The sequence below is a fragment of the Ptychodera flava genome, chromosome 8 (assembly GCF_041260155.1).
Source record: "Ptychodera flava strain L36383 chromosome 8, AS_Pfla_20210202, whole genome shotgun sequence".
NCBI lineage: Eukaryota > Metazoa > Hemichordata > Enteropneusta > Ptychoderidae > Ptychodera > Ptychodera flava.
In genome coordinates, this window is record NC_091935.1 from 17,050,455 (window position 1) to 17,069,887 (window position 19,433).

Sequence of the window (19,433 nt, forward strand, 5' to 3'; positions counted from 1 at the left end):
CGTTCGTCAGATAATACGCACTTATTGAGCGCAGGAATAGTATAAATCAAAGTAGTTCCCAACCGGTGCCCTCAAACTCTAAGTGTATGTTGTCTTGGTTACCCAGACTGCATTTTGGGGCTCCAATCTGGCTGCCCCTACACCGTCTAGGAAAATTCCATTTAAAAATCTCTGAGCATATAATTTAATTATTACGCTTTGAGTGAAAGTCAAGAAAAATAGTCTGAACACGCCCAAGGTTATGCAGAAGTGGCTTTCGAATATGACATAAAACTGGTCCAATAATCATTTTCATTCAAGGTAATACATTACCAGGTCCATGGGACATTTGAGATTTACAAAGTTTCGAAGTTTCTACTTAGTAATTAGTACAAACTATGATTTTTATATTACTGATCTGTTGTGTCGTATTTGTCCGTAAACTGATCCAGGACATACTACAAGTCATTGCTAACGAGGGCCTTCGAAACCAGTTCTATATAACCTTGCAGCAATAATTTCCGTGACTTTATCTCAAAACATTGTAATTACATCATAGATCAGTTGCTCCCAGAATGCATTGGTCTTGACCTTGTCGCGCCATCTTGCTCGGAGATTTTTGACGACGTGATGATCTATGTAAATTTTTCCTGTGACTCTGAACAGCCTCTTTTACATTCATTCGTCTTATCGAAATCATAGACCCTAGAGAATAACTCCAGGGTCTATGCCTATTACCCAACACATGTCTGCTACTTGGTGTTCCGTACGGTGTGTTGCCGGTAACAAAAGGTAATAGTCATTTATTGTTAGAACTTACGTCGTTTTTATTCTAGGTAAAATGCCTAAATGCTTCATATTTTCTGTCATGCAGTGCTGAAATTTGGAGTATTATACATCTTATGGAATGATTGCTATATCGCCCTGTCTACATAGTACACATTGCACCACCCCCAAAAGAGATACACACTGTGGTATTTTACGCAACAATTTTAAAGATTGGCTGATAATGCTCTGATATTTTAGAAAGCCTGCACTCCGAGGTCATTGTTGAGAGCAGACCTGGTTCATTTTCGATATTGTTTATTTGTATTGTAGATAGGCCCAGGTCATCTTCCATAGACTGTACATTTATAACTATTGTAGATATGCCTTGGTCATGTACGTAGATAGCCCTTGGTCATGTACACATGTGTGTACACGATTTTGTATTGTTGATAGGCCTGGATCATCTTCCATGGTTTGAGGAAGGTAGGTGATCCAGGTCTATCTACAATACAATTACATGTAAACAGTCTTGAAGATGACCAAAGATTATCCTAAAAAATACATGAGATGATGATGATGAGCCAGGCCTATCTACAATTATACAAATACATGTACAAACTACGGAAGGTGACAATGGCCTATCTACAATACAACTACATTGTCCAAAGTATATGAAAGATGACCCAGGCCTATCCACAATACAATTACTATAGATGCAATATGGCGAAAGGTGAGCCCGGCCAACGCACAATAAAAATATATGTATATAATAACTGACCCAGGCTTGCCTATCAACAATGACCTCGGGTTTCAGGCTATCTAAGATATAAGTGAATTTTCAGCCAAACTTTCAGCTTTGTGTGTAAAATATTACAATGGATGTCCTTTCGTGGTTTGGCAACGGCGCGATCATAGGCGCTTCGATCGTCGATTTGCTAAGCCCATGATACAGCAAGTAACAAGGGCCTCGCAAAGCGTCAGTCGAAGCGCCTGTGGGTGCGACTAGACTATGCAGGCAGTGATATAGCAATCATGTAATAAGAGATATACTACTGCGAATTTTAGCATATGCAACAGATAATATGAAACATTTTGGCATTCTACTTAGAATAAAAACGACGTAAAGTTTTGAACACAAAATGAATCACCTATTTGTACCAGCAACACAGAGTACTGAACACCAAGCAACAGACTACATGTATTGGTGGGTTAAGAAAAATAAAAAAGGCTGTTCGGAGTCACGTGAAAAAATTGCTTAGGTCATCATATTTGCTTGAAGAGAGGCCTGGGATGTCGTCCAGTTTAGTGCGGGGGGGGGGTGGGGAATGGCAGTCTGGGTAACGTGGTACGTGAGAATAACGGTTGTCTTGTCGACCTCACCGTATTTCCGTCAATTATCAATCCGCGTGGTATGGAGTACCTGTCAGTCGGTGGTCTGAAGACAGTTGTCCCAATCTTAGCGTCCTGCCGATAAAATGACTAGTGTCATAAATTTTCTTGTTAGTTGCACTAATACTTTTAACTTTTCACGAAAACAACTCTTACGTAAGTTTTTTTCATAAGCATCAATCAAACATTTCCTGCTTGAATGCAGAAATAATCTGGATTGTGGCATTATGTGGTATAGAAAAGATGACAACTTAAAATGCAAAAATACAGAAAAAGAAATTGTTGTGACCTTGTCTCATACAAGTATTCCGACATATATTCATGTCCTTCATCGGTGCTAAGCATATCCATTATCGAATAGTTTTGAAATTGATGGGAATACTAATAAAATGATGGACAAAGTGCCAAACTTACACTTTATTTGTTTACGCATTAAAGGGGAAGTTCACCAAGGATGATTTTTACATATGTGCTAGCTTTGTGGTCACTTACCCCGGAAAAGCTATTTTCGCCATTTATAACTTGCAAGATTTTTTACAAAAACGATAGAAATAGTGCAGGAAGTTGTCCATGTAACTTGAATCATGGGAAAAAGCGCCAAGCTTGGAGCTTGCATAATGTGATATGGAAGGGACCATTTTCCCATAGGTATGGCATTGTCCACTCACCCATGCTTAAACCAGGGTGTGCGTATTTACATAATTTTTGTTTATACTGAGTATCCTTGCATAAACAATGAATCACTTATACTTAAGTTTCCACTGTTGCTATTTACTACTGTGTTACTGTGAGTGGATAATGTGGGGGCCATACCCATCCGAAGATGGTCCCTTCCGTATCACATTATGCAAGCTCCAAGTTTGGAGCTTTTTTCCCATGATTCAAATTACATGGGCAACTTCCTGTAGTTTTTTATAAAAAATCCTGCGAGTTATAAATGGTGAAATTAGTTTTTCCTGGGTCAATGACCACAGAGCTACCACATATGTAAAAATCATCCTTGGTGAACTTCCCCTTTAATTATGTTTTTCACCTAAAATGGAATTCTTACCTCAGGAAAAGAAATATTTATATCCTGTTGTGGCTTTAGACAGTTCCTGTAGGAATATTCCTTCGAGAATGCTGGAAAAAATTATAAAATATGAATTATATATATATATATATATATATATATATATATATATATATATATATATATATATATATATATATTATAATAAAGATGAGTACATATAAAGTATGTTTGATACCTATTACTCGAGGTTCACGCAAACTCGAGAAATTGGTATCGAACACACTTGATATTTTCATCTCATCTTTTTTGTAATATTGCTTGCATCCCTGCATCCTTCTGAGAAGATTTAAACGCAACAAGTTTTGGTAAATATAATTATATATATATATATATATATATATATATATATATATATATATATATATATATATATATATATATATTATATACACGGAACAAAAAAAGTATGAGAACAGTACTTAACTATCAAACTGTTTATATAGTGTCTCATGAACAAGGACCAGGACTTTGATGTATCATGATCGATTGTTGCCAGAGCAATCGAATTACTATAACAACAGTCAAAACAGTCCCTCCACACATGGAGGGACTGTGCTCCAACATATTAAGCAAACGATGTAATCTTTGTCTATCGGAAAAGCTTCACATATAATCGATGCTGATAAATTTACGCTGTTAAACAAACGCTCTGAATTACTGAAGAAAAACACATTATTTATCAAATTTAAACACCATCTACAACAGTATATTGCTACGTCCAAACCGTAATAATTTATGTTACTTAAGTGTCATGCATCTTGCAACCTACGGACAGATCTCTTTGGCAACTTGGCTCAGTATGTGATATTGATCAAATATACACATTCATTGATTAAAATGCGTCAATTCTCATTGGACTAAAACAATCTAAAACAGGCTATAATTCGGGAGATATTTCTGTGTTCGTAACGTCATTACAACTAATGGAAGTTTATTATTGGAAAGATTCCTGATATTTTGTTATCGGTACTTATATCAGTGGTTTTATAAATTCAGTTGTCAATAAACCACATTGTGGACCGTCACTATATTCACATGAACTGTTGTGTGAACGCTTGGACGAGCGACAGTCCTGATGCTTTGATATCTCACATATTCCTTCGATCAATCGTAGGATTTTGTTAAAGCTTCGTGTTTCTACTTTGTTTAGTACTGTAAATCAACGAAAAGGCTACTCTAGTAATTTTTGTATCTGTATAACTCAACGTAGTCTGGTGCCCAAGCATAAAACCCAAAACTTTTTACCCGGCAATGGTCCTTGGTGGTTTCTGTATCTTCAAAGCCTACTGAATCAGGATATGCATGATGCCGCCCTGGCACCCTTGGGCATTTTGAAATATTCAAGATGGCCGCCAAGATGGCCGCCAAAACAAGTAAATGGTAATATTTCAGCTCTATGAGATGCTGTGAAAGTGATTTAGGTGTCACTTGCCAGATAAAAAGGGTCAAGGAATTCATTTCTTTCATTGCCCGAAATGTGCAATTCTTAATTTGCACGAAAATCCTAGATTGTGTTTTGTGGCATGCATTTGTACGGCCAATTTTGATATAATAGGGGCCATTTTGGCTTTCTATGATTTATATAACGAAAAAAACTTATTCTTCGACCTTGAATACCTATATATAAGTCCCTGAGATGCATTTGAGGTTAAATTATACCTTGATATTTGCAGTGAAAACAATCTTTGCGGCCATCTTGGATGTTTACTATCAATTTAGAAGTTTCTTGGTTGATTTTACAGTTAATGTATCAAGAAAACCCAATTCCTGAACCCCTAAAACCTGTTCAAAGAACTTGAAATTAAAATCAGTAGCATAATTGATTGAGATATTACTCGTTACATACTGAAACTGGCATTTTGGCGGTCGTATCGAATTTTTATGCCAATGAAATATTACATATGTCGGGCAATGAAAGACAATCATTAATTCCTTGACTCAATGTAATGTAATGATTATGTTGCATTTCATGTTGTTTTTAAATCTTTTCTATAGAACATTGACGAACATGTACTCTAATGATCAAGAATAATTGTGGAGCATCCTCATAATTAGAAGAGGCGTCGTCAAGTGTTGAAAAAAAACTTAAAAGTTACAAAACTGCTGGAATTATCGGATTCGTGGCCGAAATTTCTGCAAATTTGTCAACGCTGCCTAACTTGAAATTGTTTGCAAATTTTGCACTTCCTCGAAATTATTAATGTGGGTGGATTTACTTTCAAGATTGAACCGGTAAGCCTGGTCGAAGACTTATTTAGACATATTATATGTAGTATTATTAGTGGGGTTTACATTAAAATGTACCCCGTATGCCGTCTCATGCATTTTAGGTACATTAGGTGGTAGATTCTGATCATGATGTACGGCCCGCCAAATGTTTCAAAAATATTTATCGTCATTGAGTAAAAATAAACTGTCAAATTTTCTTTCTAAAAAAGTCTTAAACGTGTATGAATAATAAAGAAAAAAGTTCTTTCGTCCATATCATTGCATTTTATTAATGTACCTTTTCATAAAAATAGCATTCATTTGAAAATACGTGTCATTAAATACTTGAATGTGTCTGTACAGATAAAGATGACGTGCAACCGCCTTTCTTGATTAAAATAAAAATTCGATGGAATTATAAACGAGAAAATAAAAGAAAATAAACGAGAAAAGTATTATTGCAAAAAAGGGCAGAATATTATGAAATGCTAAATTGTAAAATATTCTTTAAACTGTATGAAAAGATACCGTAATGAGAAGATAAACTTTCAAAAATTTGGAAATACCACACTCCCATACTTATTGACGTACACATACACGTGTATTTGATAAAGGGGTATTTGAATAAAGGTGCAATGAATGCTGATTATAAGGGAAAAACGAAAAAAAAATTAAGCACACACACAAAAAATATTGAAATGATTAAAAACAAAACCACAAATAGTACTTGCACTACTACCAAAAAACAAAACGAATCACCATCAGGTCTCACCTAAAAAAAGAAATAGAATCACAATTGAAAAGTCGACCGAGATCGCGCCGGCGTTGAGGCTGTAAAGAAACCAAAACGAGGTCAGCTTGGAAAAAAAACCAAAGCGAGGTTACCAAAAAAAAAAAAAAAAAAAAAAAAAAAAAAAAAAAAACCTCAGTAGAAAAAAAAGAGGCCCGTTCGAGAAAAGAAAACAGAGTGGGACACCCCGCAGAAAAAGCCCAACATGAAAATTGAATAATTGTCAACGTCATGATTGTTACAGTTTAATGCCAGAGGGTTTTGGACTATCACACTCGGATGTTGGACAAGATATTTGGGGTATTTTAGCGATAACTCTCATCTTCTAGTCTTCAATATCATCTCATGGACGTCCAAGTTACCGACACGTCCCATTCTATATTAAACAGTTACCAGTTTTGGTTAAAAGTGGACAAAACACTCGTGGTGGTTCGTCGGCTGCCAGCGGTCCCCTCGCTCAAATGTACACTAGAGATGGTAAGCCAGCGGCCGGCGGTCCCGTCACTAGTACGTTGGCCTACACGCCGGCAACCAGTGATCCCCTCGCTGTAAAGTGTAGGGCCGCCTCTCCCAAACCATAGACAGTCTTTGCCCAAACCCCAACAAAACGATGGCTAGCCGCTAGCCCACGGTTACGTGTGGCTCGATACACAGCAGCCGCCGTGTGGGTATGCATAGTAAAATTGCATACCGCGCAGCGGCCTCGTTCTGCATGGCAGGGCTGTGTGCTACCGGCGTGACACGGCCTCCCGTATAATGCCGGTAACACACAGCTCTGTCGGCCATGCAGAGCTAGCAGCGGCCGCTATGTATCGAACCACACACGTATCCCGTGGGTTTAGCCTCAAAACGGAGTGTGGCAAAGGCAAAAATACTCGGGCTGAAACACTCCGTTTAAATTTAGCTCTGGGTAGCAGGGCTAGGCTGTGAGTTACCGGCGTTAGTGTACGGCCTGGCCGTATCGCCGATAACTCACAGCCCTGCCACCCAGAGCTATGTATAGGCTACTGCAAAAATATTGTAGCTCCATATATTGGACTGTGTGGATATAAAGATTTCTGCAATGGGGATCGACATGTCGTGTATGTGCCGGTCTAGCCCTTCGAGTATAGTGAGAGTGTCTGGCGTTGCGAAGGCCGGACACTCGCGCCATACGTAAGGCTTGTACAGTTGCGTTGCTCGTCTTGTCGAACACGAAAAACGATGGACGTTCTCTCAACACGCGGCAGATTTCTTCAAAACTATTCATTTTATCATGATTTGTGTGATCTTTGAGGATAGACGAGGAATTACCAAACAACGAGGTGGTTTATTATCATGGTATTTGAACCCGATGTATCGAACCACACGTATAAAACTGTGTAGAAATCATGTGGGCCAAACGGCGATGACAGTGCGGCTCGGTGGAAGGCCTGCAGTGGGCTCCCTGCCATACCGCGCCTAAGGCATGAAGGGTCCTGGGTTGTACGTCTCGCTCGTGATCCGACCTGTGGACTGCCTGAAATTGGCGTAGTTAACTTGACTCTCTGGAACTATCACTGTTAACTTGGACGTTCTTTAGGTGATATTGCCCACTTCATTTCATCAAGTATGGTTTCAAGTAGAGCAGGGCCCAGCCAAACAGAGCTAGGTTTCAAGATGTCACGTTATCACTGAAATGCTCAATTAATATTTCGTCAAACATTGGAGTATGTGGTGATCGGATTCCCCGCTGTTGGGGATTCATCGATCGAAGGAAACGTGAACCACGAGTCTTTTGAATAATATAATTGTAATTTCGGGCTTGTTGGTTTTTTTTTCTGTGGCGAGTGCTCGTTTTTTTCTTTTTTTTTTTTTTTTCTGTTTTTTTTTGCTGTGGCGAGTCCTCATTTGTTTTTTTCTTTCCACAGGCCCACGCGTTTTTTTTTGTATCTCTGTTCATGTCGTTTTTTTATTTTTTTCGTTTTTATTTTATTTTATTTTATTTTTTTGTAGATGAGATCCACTTTTGTCTAGAGCCATCACTGCCGAATTTTTTCTCCGATTTTCTCTCTGTACTGTAAAAGCGGCTGGTGATTCATATTATATTTTGATTATCTATAATACGTTTATTATGAGACGTAGTGCTTTTTAATTTTCTTAAGTACATAAATAATTTTATGTATGCACGACTTTTTTTGTCTGATTCTTTTATAATGATTTTCTGTATGTGGTTCACATTTTTATTTTTTGTACTATTTTTTCCGAGTGGTAGTAGTGATTTTTAGTGATTTTCTTGTGAATTTTGTGGACATACCACTGTAAAACATATTTTTCTTCTTTTTTTTTGTAAAATAAGCACTCATTGCATCTTTTACGCGAACTATTATACGTGTATATATGTCGATAAGTATGGATGTATGACTTTTTCAAATCGTTGAAAGTTGTTTATTTCCTAATTACGCTTTAAAGATTTTTTCTCAAGTTAAAATGAAGTATTAAATGACATTTCTGTCTTTTGTTTTTTAGTTATACTTTTCTTACTTATCCTAATGAGACCGAATTTTTATATCAATTGAGAAAGACAGTTTATTTTTGCACTGAATCGATAAATATTTTAGAAACATTTGGCGCGCCGTAGATGATCACTCATCGTTAGACCACGTGTATTCATGGTATTAAACATAACCATATAATTGAATGTGATTTAAATGTTTTATGCATTCAGCTCTTGCGAAAATATTGTCGCATGTTCAAAACAAAATTAATGGCTGCAAGCTTAAATATGAATGCCTTTCTGTGCATGCCATGAAACAAAAGCGGTTACACCAAAAAATCAGATCAAAATGAGATTAAATCAAAATCAGATCAAATCAAATTAAAATCAGATGTAGAAATGGCGAGGTTTACACATTTGCTCGTGACTTCTTTGCTGTTCTCTCGAGGAGGCTGACAGATTACGGGAACAGCAAAAACATCGCAGTCCCTTCATCAACTGATCGGACTGTGATTTTAAGGTAACGCCTGTTGTATAGCTGTAGGGATCATTAGGGCGGATTCACGTTGAATCCATGTACAGTATCGGCAGTTGGCAGCTATGAACAAAAGAATGAAAGTTGAAATAGGCGGTAGCGCGACATCCATTGGTACGATATCAGCGAATAACCTTCACTGATATCGTCGCCTTAAGACTTTCAAAATTACATATACACACTACGTTTGCAGTTTACATTTCAGGTCTTCGCATCGGGTGAGCGATGCACCAGATATCGACAATCTCGGACCAGAAAAGAGTTTACTAGAGTATTTCCAAGATGAAAGTATGATGCGTGTTGGTAGGGTGGCGCCAACATGAGGGAAAATGCCAAGAGGGTTTGACCGGTTAAGAAGGGCTTTACGCAGTTTCTGCGTAGTGAAGCGTCATTACGTATTCATGGTGACCCCTGGCCAGCTGTCAATATCTTTGGGGGCTTTTGTCTTTTGGCCTGCTTTGCATATGCGTCGTTAGACACGACCTGCCAATCACCCAGGTAGTCAATTAAACTATTAATTGACTGTTTACCGACCCAATTAACACTATCCAGAATTATCAGTCATATTTTAATCGCGTGGCCCCCGGGTGGGCACAACGTAGGAACGCGTGTATTTCTATGAGTACGTTTCACTTGTGGTGTTGTTTGTACCATCGTGCGTTTGAAGTCCTTGTTTCACCTACAGCATTACCTTCAAGGTGACAGGCTTACTATTAATGTTCAGTATCATTGCACCGAGTTCTTCCCACGGTGAAAACCACCTGTTTTGCCTACTAATTACTGCCCGTCCTGAATGTAGCCTATCATAGCTACAGTAATCAGTCAATATATAATACCCCGCGCCTTATACTTTTTTTATGAAACTTGTAAAATCATAGTCCGAGCCGTAAAATTTTGTGAACCCATGTGAAAACATAAATCATTTATCAGTTTTGAAATGTACTCCTAAATTGTAAGTTTGATTGTAAAATCGAGACCACATTCAAGGGCTGTGCAGACCGTCCATGTACGCACACACAGTGACAAGAAGGCGGCAAATACCTACTCACCAAGCACATCGAATCGGCGAAAAGAAGCATAAAAAAGCTAGGCTTATCGCCAAAACAAACGCGCCAAGCGCTAACAAAAACCCATACAAAGCGGCCCTTTTCAGGGCCACCAAATACTCCAAAAAGAGAACTACCCAAAAAAACCCATAAAATTACATAGAACACACAAACAAACATCGTACACATAACAAACAACTGTAACACAACATTAAATACAAAATAAACAATCACCGTAACGTTACAGAAAAAATGGCAGTGGAAATAAATCAGCTATTTCCAAAGAACAGCCGACAGCAACATGAAATTCAACAACAACCTATCATCGCTCAAACTATGAAACTCCGTAAAATAGTACTAGGCAAAAGCCTTAAAATTAATTCGGACACCAACAAAACCAAACAGAATAAAACCACCTCAGGATTTCAACAAATAAAGTCGTAAAATATGACTACGCTACGTCGTGAGACACAAACAATCGCAACAACACCAAAAGTCAAATTGGGCTCCACGAACAACAAATTACAAAACCTTGAAAGCTATCTGAAGCTGCTAAACGCGCACTTATAGAGATACCCTTTCAAACAAGGAAACAAAACATGTCGCGCGCTAAAAGAATCGCGATAAACCAGCTTGCAAACAATAGACAAATTTCGGAAAAAAACCTTCGACAAGGGTCGGGTTTTCGTCATTGTCAACACAAACGATTACGTACTCGAATGCAAAAGGCAATTACGTAACACTCAGTATTATACACAACAAGCCAGAACAAACAGTAAACAAAGTAAACGCACTATTAATCAAAATGTACGAGAACAAGAACATCAACCAGGATACTTGTAAGTATCTTGATCCAATAAACATAAAATCCGTACCCCGCAGTGGTACTTATTGCCTAAAAATTCACAAACCTCCGCAAAAATCTAAAAGACACACCAGTCAAAACAAAATTTACCGAAGTAAAGAAACATAGAACAAACAAAGCGAACCACCAAACGGACTCACAACGTGACCAAAAATTAATATACTTGCCTCGCTTATCGAAAACCAAGACCACTAAAATGCATTAAAATAAATTTTCACATACACAAACTAGGGAATGAATCAACACTGCGACTGATGAGAAACCACACTCGGGTTTCGAAACGCGAGCGTCAAAGGGCGACTTTATCACTTTTGTAACAACATAGGTCCGGCTGCGTCTCGCCATAAGCTTTCCCCACACAAACAAAACATTACCGTACTCACTAATCCAAACTTCTCTACAAATATCCAAAGCGAAACAAACATTTTTATTAACACACACAATCGGATAAGAATGTAGGAACACATTTTCGAAACGAATCAAACACAAACTCGACACAAAAACATTTAGGATAGTTACGTGGAGAGCCTCTTTCACATTTTTACATCTCGCTATACTGTCTATGACTCTAAAAATAAAGTCATCTGCCACTTTTTCTGTATACGCGGTTTGGCAAAACTCATCTCTTCGATCGAAAGTTGGATGATTCCATGGTTCTTTGGGGCACTTATATAAGTGTACGTCAAGCTTAGGTAATGTGGTTACATTTGCGATGTTTTATTCGAAATTATTTATTTCTTCTACGGGAAATGCACGTAATTCATGCTGTTGGAAATACTGGCCGCTCATAAACAAGACAATAAACTCAATATCTGTGCATCTTTACTTTTATTGTCAAAGTACCACCGACACCCACAAAAAAACAAATGGTTCAGTCCAGGTATTTGCAACTCTGCCATCCGACTGGTCAACAGGAAACCAACCATAGGTGTCTTTTGGCATGCGTATACGCCAGTCTACGGCGCGCCAAATGTTTCAAAAATATTTATCGTCATTGAGTAAAAATAAACTGTCAAATTTTCTTTCTAAAAAAAGTCTTAAACGTGTATGAATAATAAAGAAAAAAGTTCTTTCGTCCATATCATTGCATTTTATTAATGTACTTTTTCATAAAAATAGCATTCATTTGAAAATACGTGTCATTAAATATTTGAATGTGTCTGTACATATAAAGATGACGTGCAACCGCCTTTCTTGATTGAAATAAAAATTCGATGGAATTACGGAAGAAAATAAACGAGAAAAGTATTATTGCAAAAAAGGGCAGAATATTATGTAATGCTAAATTGTAAAATATTCTTTAAACTGTAATGAGAAGATACCGTAATGAGAAGATAAACTTTTCAAAAATTTGGAAATACCACACTCCCATACTTATTGACGTACACATACACGTGTTTTTGAAATAAAGGTGCAATGAATGCTGATTACAAGGGAAAAAAAGAAAAAAACATCAAGCACACACAAAAAAAATATTGAAATGATTAAAAACAAAACCACAAATAGTACTCACACTACTACCAAAAAACAAAATGAACCACCGTCAGGTCTGACTAAAAAAAGAAAGAGAATCACAATTGACAAGTCGACCGAGATCGCGTCGGCGTTGAGGCTGTAAAGAAACCAAAACGAGGTCAGCTTGGAAAAAAAACCAAAGCGAGGTTACCAAAAAAACTGAGGTTACCAAAAAAAAAAAAAAAAAAATTCAGTAGAAAAAAAAAGAGGCCCGTTCGAGAAAAGAAAACAGAGTTGGACACCCTGCAGAAAAAGCCCAAAATGAAAATTGAATAATTGTCAACGACATGATTGTTACAGTTTAATGCCAGAGGGTTTTGGATTATCACACTCGGATGTTGGACAAAATATTTGGGGTATTTCAGCGATAACTCTCATCTTCTAGTCTTCAATATCATCTCATGGACCTCCAAGTTACCGACACATCCCATTCTATATTAAACAGTTACCAGTTTTGGTTAAAAGTGGACAAAACACTCGTGGTGGTTCGTCGGCTGCCAGCGGCCCCCTCGCTCCAATGTACACTCGAGATGGTAAGCCAGCGGCCGGCGTTCCCGTCGCTAGTACAGTAGGCCTACACGCCGGCAACAAGTGATCCCCTCGCTGTAAAGTGTAGGGCCGCCTCTCCCAAACCGGCATAGACAGTCTGTGCCCAAACCCCAACAAAACGATGGCTAGCCGCTAGCCCACGGTTACGTGTGGTTCGATACACAGCGGCCGCCGTGTAGGTATGCATAGTAAAATTGCATACCACGCAGCGCGCAGCGGCCTAGTTCTGCATGGCAGGGCTTTGTGTTACCGGCGTGACACGGCCTCCCGTATAACGCCGGTAACACACAGCCCTGCCATGCAGAGCTAGCAGCGGCCGCTATATATCGAACCACACACATATCCCGTGGGTTCAGCCTCTAAACGGAGTGTGGCAAAGGCAAAAATACTCAGGCTGAAACACTCCGTTTAAATTCGAGGCAACGTTTTCACTAGTACATGTAGAACGCGAACGCGCCCGACTTGACAAACACTGATCAAGCAGCCGCTATTTCTCTGTATACTGTAGCTCTGGGTTGCAGGGCTAGGCTGTGAGTTACCGGCGTTATACGGCCAGGCCGTATAACTCCGGTAACTCACAGCCCTGCCACCCAGAGCTATGTATAGACTACTGCACAAATATTGTAGCTCCATATATTGGACTGTGTGGATATAAAGATTTCTGCAATGGGGATCGACATGTCGTGTATGTGCTGGTCAAGCCCTGCGAGTATAGTGAGAGTGTCTGGCGTTGCGAAGGCCGGACACTCTCGCCATACTCGTAGGTTCGTAAGGCTTGTACAGTTGCGTTGCTCGTCTTGTCGAACACGGAAAACGATGGACGTTCTCTCATCACGCGGCAGATTTCTTCAAAACTATTCAATTTATCATGATTTGGGTGATCTTTGAGGATAGACAAGGAATTACCAAACAACGAGGTGGTTTATTATCATGGTATTTGAACGCGATGTATCGAACCACACGTATAAAACTGTGTAGAAATGTAGGCCAAACGGCGATGACAGTGCGGCTCGGTGGAAGGCCTGCAGTGGGCTCCCATGCCATACCGCGCCTAAGGCATCGATATGTTCGCAGTGTTGCTATGAAGGGTCATGGGTTGTACGTCTCGCTCGTGATCTGACCTGTGGACTGCCTGAAATTGGCTCAGTTATCTTGACTCTCTGGAACTATTCACTGTTAACCTGGACATTTTTTAGGTGATATTGCCCACTTCATTTCATCAAGTATGGTTTCAAGTAGAGCAGGGCCCAGCCAAACAGAGCTAAGTTTCAAGATGTCACGTTATCACTGAAATGCTCAATTAATATTTCGTCAAACATTGGAGTATGTGGTTATCGGATTCCCCGCTGTTGGGGATTCATCGATCGAAGGAAACGTGAACCATGAGTTTTTTGAATAAAATAATTGTAATTTCGGGCTTGTTGTTTTTTTTTCCTGTGGCGAGTGCTCGTTTTTTTTTCTTTTTTTTTCTTTTTTTTTTTTTTTTTTTTTTTTTTGCTGTGGCAAGTCCTCATTTGTTTTTTCTTTCCACAGGCACACGCGTTTCTTTTGTATCTCTGTTCATGGCGTTTTTTATTTTTTTCGTTTTTATTTTATTTTATTTTTTTGTAGATGAGATCCACTTTTGTCTAGAACCATCACTGCCGAATTTTTTCTCCGATTTTCTCTCTGTACTGTCAAAGCGGCTGGTGATTCATATTATATTTTGATTATCTATAATACGTTTATTATGAGACGTAGTGCTTTTTAATTTTCTTAAGTACATAAATAATTTTATGTATGCATGACTTTTTTTGTCTGATTCTTTTATAATGATTTTCTGTATGTGGTTCACATTTTTATTTTTTGTACTATTTTTTCCGAGTGGTAGTAGTGATTTTTATTGATTTTCTTGTGAATTTTGTGGACGTACCACTGTAAAACATATTTTTTTTTTTTTTTGTAAAATCAGCACTCATTGCACCTTTCACGCGAACTATTATACGTGTATGTATGTCAATAAGTATGGATGTTTGACTTTTTCAAATCGTTGAAAATTGTTTATTTCCTAATTACGCTTAAAAGATTTTTTCTCAAGTTAAAATGAAGTATTAAATGACATTTCTGTCTTTTGTTTTTTAATTATACTTTTCTTACTTATTTCCTTCCTAATGAGACCGAATTGACAGTTTATTTTTGCACTGAATCGATAAATATTTTTGAAACATTTGGCGCGCCGTAGCCAGTCACCTAGGCGACGGTAATCTGCACCACTTATCACCATCGGGAAGGTACTCCTCCCCCTATACCACTGGCGATCCCACCCTCAAGGCACTGCGTCATTCGACCAAGCATTGTTATTGTAATTTCCTGCATAAAATTAACAGCGAGGTCAACCGGTCAAACTCTCTTGAGATTTCCTTGCATGAACTCGGAATGATGAGCAAGAGATTGCCCAAACATTACTTGATGAACGATCACTAGTATAGCTGTAGATGGTCTTTTTGTATTTCCCTTGCTTTAAATTTAAGTCTTTTTTCTTATGCAGTTTTTTTTTTTGCGAAGCCCGATGGCAAACACTAACTCAGCTGGTCATCCGCAGAAGAAATATACATATGGCAACATATGACACAAGAACAGTTTAAAAAAAGAGAAGCGTGAAAAATAAGAAGTGATTAGCTGATTCAAGATAATAAGTATGATCTGATAAGTAATCCCTAAGTATACTACCTGTAGGCAAAAACAAAAATTGTGCTGTATGGTTTACAAAAATAGGGTAGGTAGGTCGGCAAGAATTTTTTCTTCAAAATATTTTTATTTTTAAATATAAATTTTTCAGCGGTTCAGGGCGGTCAAACACTGGCCACAACATTTCCAGAAAAATGTATCATACATATAAAGGGGAAAAAATAGAAGCCATCCTCGTTCAAGCAAAAAGCAACTGCCAAATAACGAACGCATGATTTAACGGGTTTTTTCTTTCTTTTTTTTTTTACTTTCGTGTTTATGTAGCTCTAAAAAGTTTAGGGTCGGCAGGTAAAAATAGGGTAGGTCGGATTATCGGAACAATGATTTTTTTTGTTCGGCATTGTCATTAAGTAATGACATAGTGAAAGGCTTAAAACCGTACTTCCCAAACGTTGCACGATCGCTGAAGTTGCCCTAACGACACTACTGCATATTACATGTACGTTAAACGCGGAGTTCGTGCCAACACCAAATCATAGGGGGGTTGTTTAAAATGTCCGTCCCGAAGGGTGGGGCAGGGGTAGGGGTGTCTTGGTCTCAGCACAGGTTTCCTCTTGCTATTATTTATTTTATTTCAATACGTTTGACTATATGATAACAGTTATACCCTTGCTGGTGCGTTCGTTGTTGACTTTGTCAAAGTTAATCCGGTGATAATCTGGTGACCGCGTCCACAGATACAGACATCCTTGCCTATGATTACGCAATCACACGCATCAGATAATAGACGCTACACAGCGATAAAACCTCGCGTACGATTGTCAACGGACAAATACATAAAATAGAAAAGGAGTAAAATAACTCTTTACAAAACCAGTGCTAAGATGAGCCCAGGACACCAAAGGTTGGTAGTATAATCTTTATTGGCAATACTTATCGTAGTCAAATGTATTAAAATAAAAAGAAACGATACCAAGATGAGATCTGTGCTGCGTCAGAGCCTCCTCTACCCCTACCGCAATAACATCTATGACTAAATCAAGCTTTGAGTTCCGAAGCGGTTATTGACGAAGCCCGACGATAAAAGCAACTGATGCATGCGAACACAATAATGTAAGGATGAGGAAAAAATTTCGTTTTCGAAAACAGGAAAGGTGTCGAAATAAGGAAAGTAATCCTATGTATGATTTGCGTGATTTGGGAATTGCACGAGTTGACGGTCCTGTTTACATGTAAGATCAGTTACAATTTACTTGCGAACGTGAGATTGTGCAATAGAGGACTAGCCATGTTGCTCAGGTAAATATTTGAAAAATTAAGGAAGTAGACTGACATTTCTTAACTTGAAAAAATATTACCGAACACAACGTGATTGTCGAACAAGATACCGTTATCTCCGTTGTCTGTCAGTCAGTCTATCTGTCTGTCTGTCTGTCTGTCAGATATCTATTTCCCTCCCGATGTAATGTTTTTTGGTGGAAGTGCCTTCTTATCATCAGTATTTTTCTTTAACACGACCATAGCCCGGATGCTCCTATTGGATGAACGCATTCGATTTCGTTTATTCGTTGTGTTCGTTTGTGTAACAGATTATGTGCAAACAACGCTCTTAGTTTAAAAGTTTATGTTTGCACTTTTACAATTTGCGGCTCATAACTTTAGAAAGGAAGCATCGAAGGAATCTACTAAGAAAAGCACAACTGTACCGGCACCAGTTCTGCTAATATCTTAAGTATTGCACAATGAAATTCATGGAGTCAGTTTTATTTGTGTTTGCTGCACTCCAGATCAGAGTCAAACGTCGTTCCGAAGTGAATGTCAAAATCGTTGTTGTTCTGAATGAGTAGACAGTATGAGACAGAGTGTGTGAAAAAAATGTCATCATCAGGGCACTAGTAATTGTAGGGGATGGGGCTTCAGTGGACTGGCCCTAGTCGCTTAGCTTTTCTCTGGCGTAAGCAGCAGGTACTGGCCGCCCATTGCATTTACCAATTTCTACGCGACATATAGCTTCAAAATAAGGGATCATTTTAATATTTATATGCCCAGAGAGAGATTTCCGGCAGGTTTAACTGCATCGCTCCACTTCTGTATCAAAACGGCAAATGGAATGGTAGTGTTTATGTCATATTGTGGTGATTCAAATAGTGTATGCATTTTTGCGCCCTGGTTACTACAGTAAAGGCGGGCGGGCTGTCCAATGGTAGGTCATTTTCGCCGCCGTATGAACTTGGGCATCAAAATGGAAGAAAACGTTAATGTATAACTCTCCGTGCTAACAGTCCAGCACCCAGGCAACAATATCGAATCTCAATATGACAATTATAAGTTCCGTAATTGAGGAACAACAGGAATACATAACGAAAACATGTGAAAAACAATAAAATCACACGACTGATGAAGAAATGGCATCTTGAGATTTTAAGTACACTTTCATACACGTCCAACGTAAGAATCGTAACGCTAGAAGAGAAAAAATGTCGTTTCACGAGCAAAAGGTAAAATGCAACCGATCCAACAGCGTCTCACCATAGAAATCGCTATTTAACGAGTCACAATATTGCACCAGTATTTTGACAAAGACAATGTGGAGGTTCCTTTCACTACTGTCCCATAGTAATGACATTACCGGCACTGCTCAAAGCTATAATACGGTGCTAGATTTAAGAAAACAAGTGGATTGGTTTTGCATTTCAGTATTATTGTAGAAATCATGACCAAACAATGGCAAATATGCGTTTTTCCTGACATCATAGCCCCTGACAATTGTATAGCAAGATCAGCAACTCCATCATATATTACATTTGCTTGTACTATGGCAAAGTGGAAAGTTTTAAAAAATAGTCGAAGTCCCGCCATTTCGCTGCATTTTGCTTGCTGCGACAGGCTTCAAGCACATTGACCGGTTATGGGTACAAAGTATATATAAAGTGTATATACCAGTTTGTCCGTCCTTTTAGTTTTAAAATCGAATAGCATTGTATAGATCAATCTTCTAATATAATGTCGGACTCTGTGCCTCAAATGATCAGCTTATGTGAGTTGCGTACTTACCTTCAGAAAGTGGAGGGCACAGAATCACAGAGAGGACAATAATAAGTACTGGATCAAAGGCAGCCATCCTTTGTTGCGCTGTGAAAGAATTTGCTGAATATACTCTAGATCATAGCTATATGGACTATGTGAAGGCAGATCATATTTTAACCTTTATACTAATGAAACTTTGGAATGTCGTAAGATACCCAGCTTGCGAGGTTCCCCTTTTTGAGTGTTGACAAAAGATTGATCTGTTTTCTTTTTAAATAAATAATCATTTTCAAATTAGGAAGTTAGGATGCATTTTTTATAAACATAAGAGCTTGTCATGGGATGGAAAGATTGCAATTTTGTTCCCTCAATTGGTGAGACCAATAATAATGATGATTACGAAATTTCAGCCTAAACATAAAGACATAAATTAAGAAACATATGGTACTGGTGAAAGAATTGCTCCAACTTCCTTCACTGGGTAAATAAGTCGTATTTATCATACATGCTATGCCTGTATCACAATTCTCCTAGAGAGAGTACTGATAGGAAACCATATTTTAAC

General features: G+C 38.3%; 1 long non-coding RNA gene across 1 annotated transcript; it reads right to left on the minus strand.

The window, feature by feature from the left end:
- Window positions 1-1,997: 1,997 nt before the first annotated feature.
- LOC139137901 (uncharacterized) lies at window positions 1,998-19,003 on the minus strand. The gene is made up of 3 exons (XR_011553487.1): window positions 18,896-19,003; window positions 3,188-3,258; window positions 1,998-2,211 (listed from the first exon to the last, which is right to left on the minus strand). It is a non-coding gene; the product is annotated as an uncharacterized lncRNA (long non-coding RNA).
- Window positions 19,004-19,433: the final 430 nt, after the last annotated feature.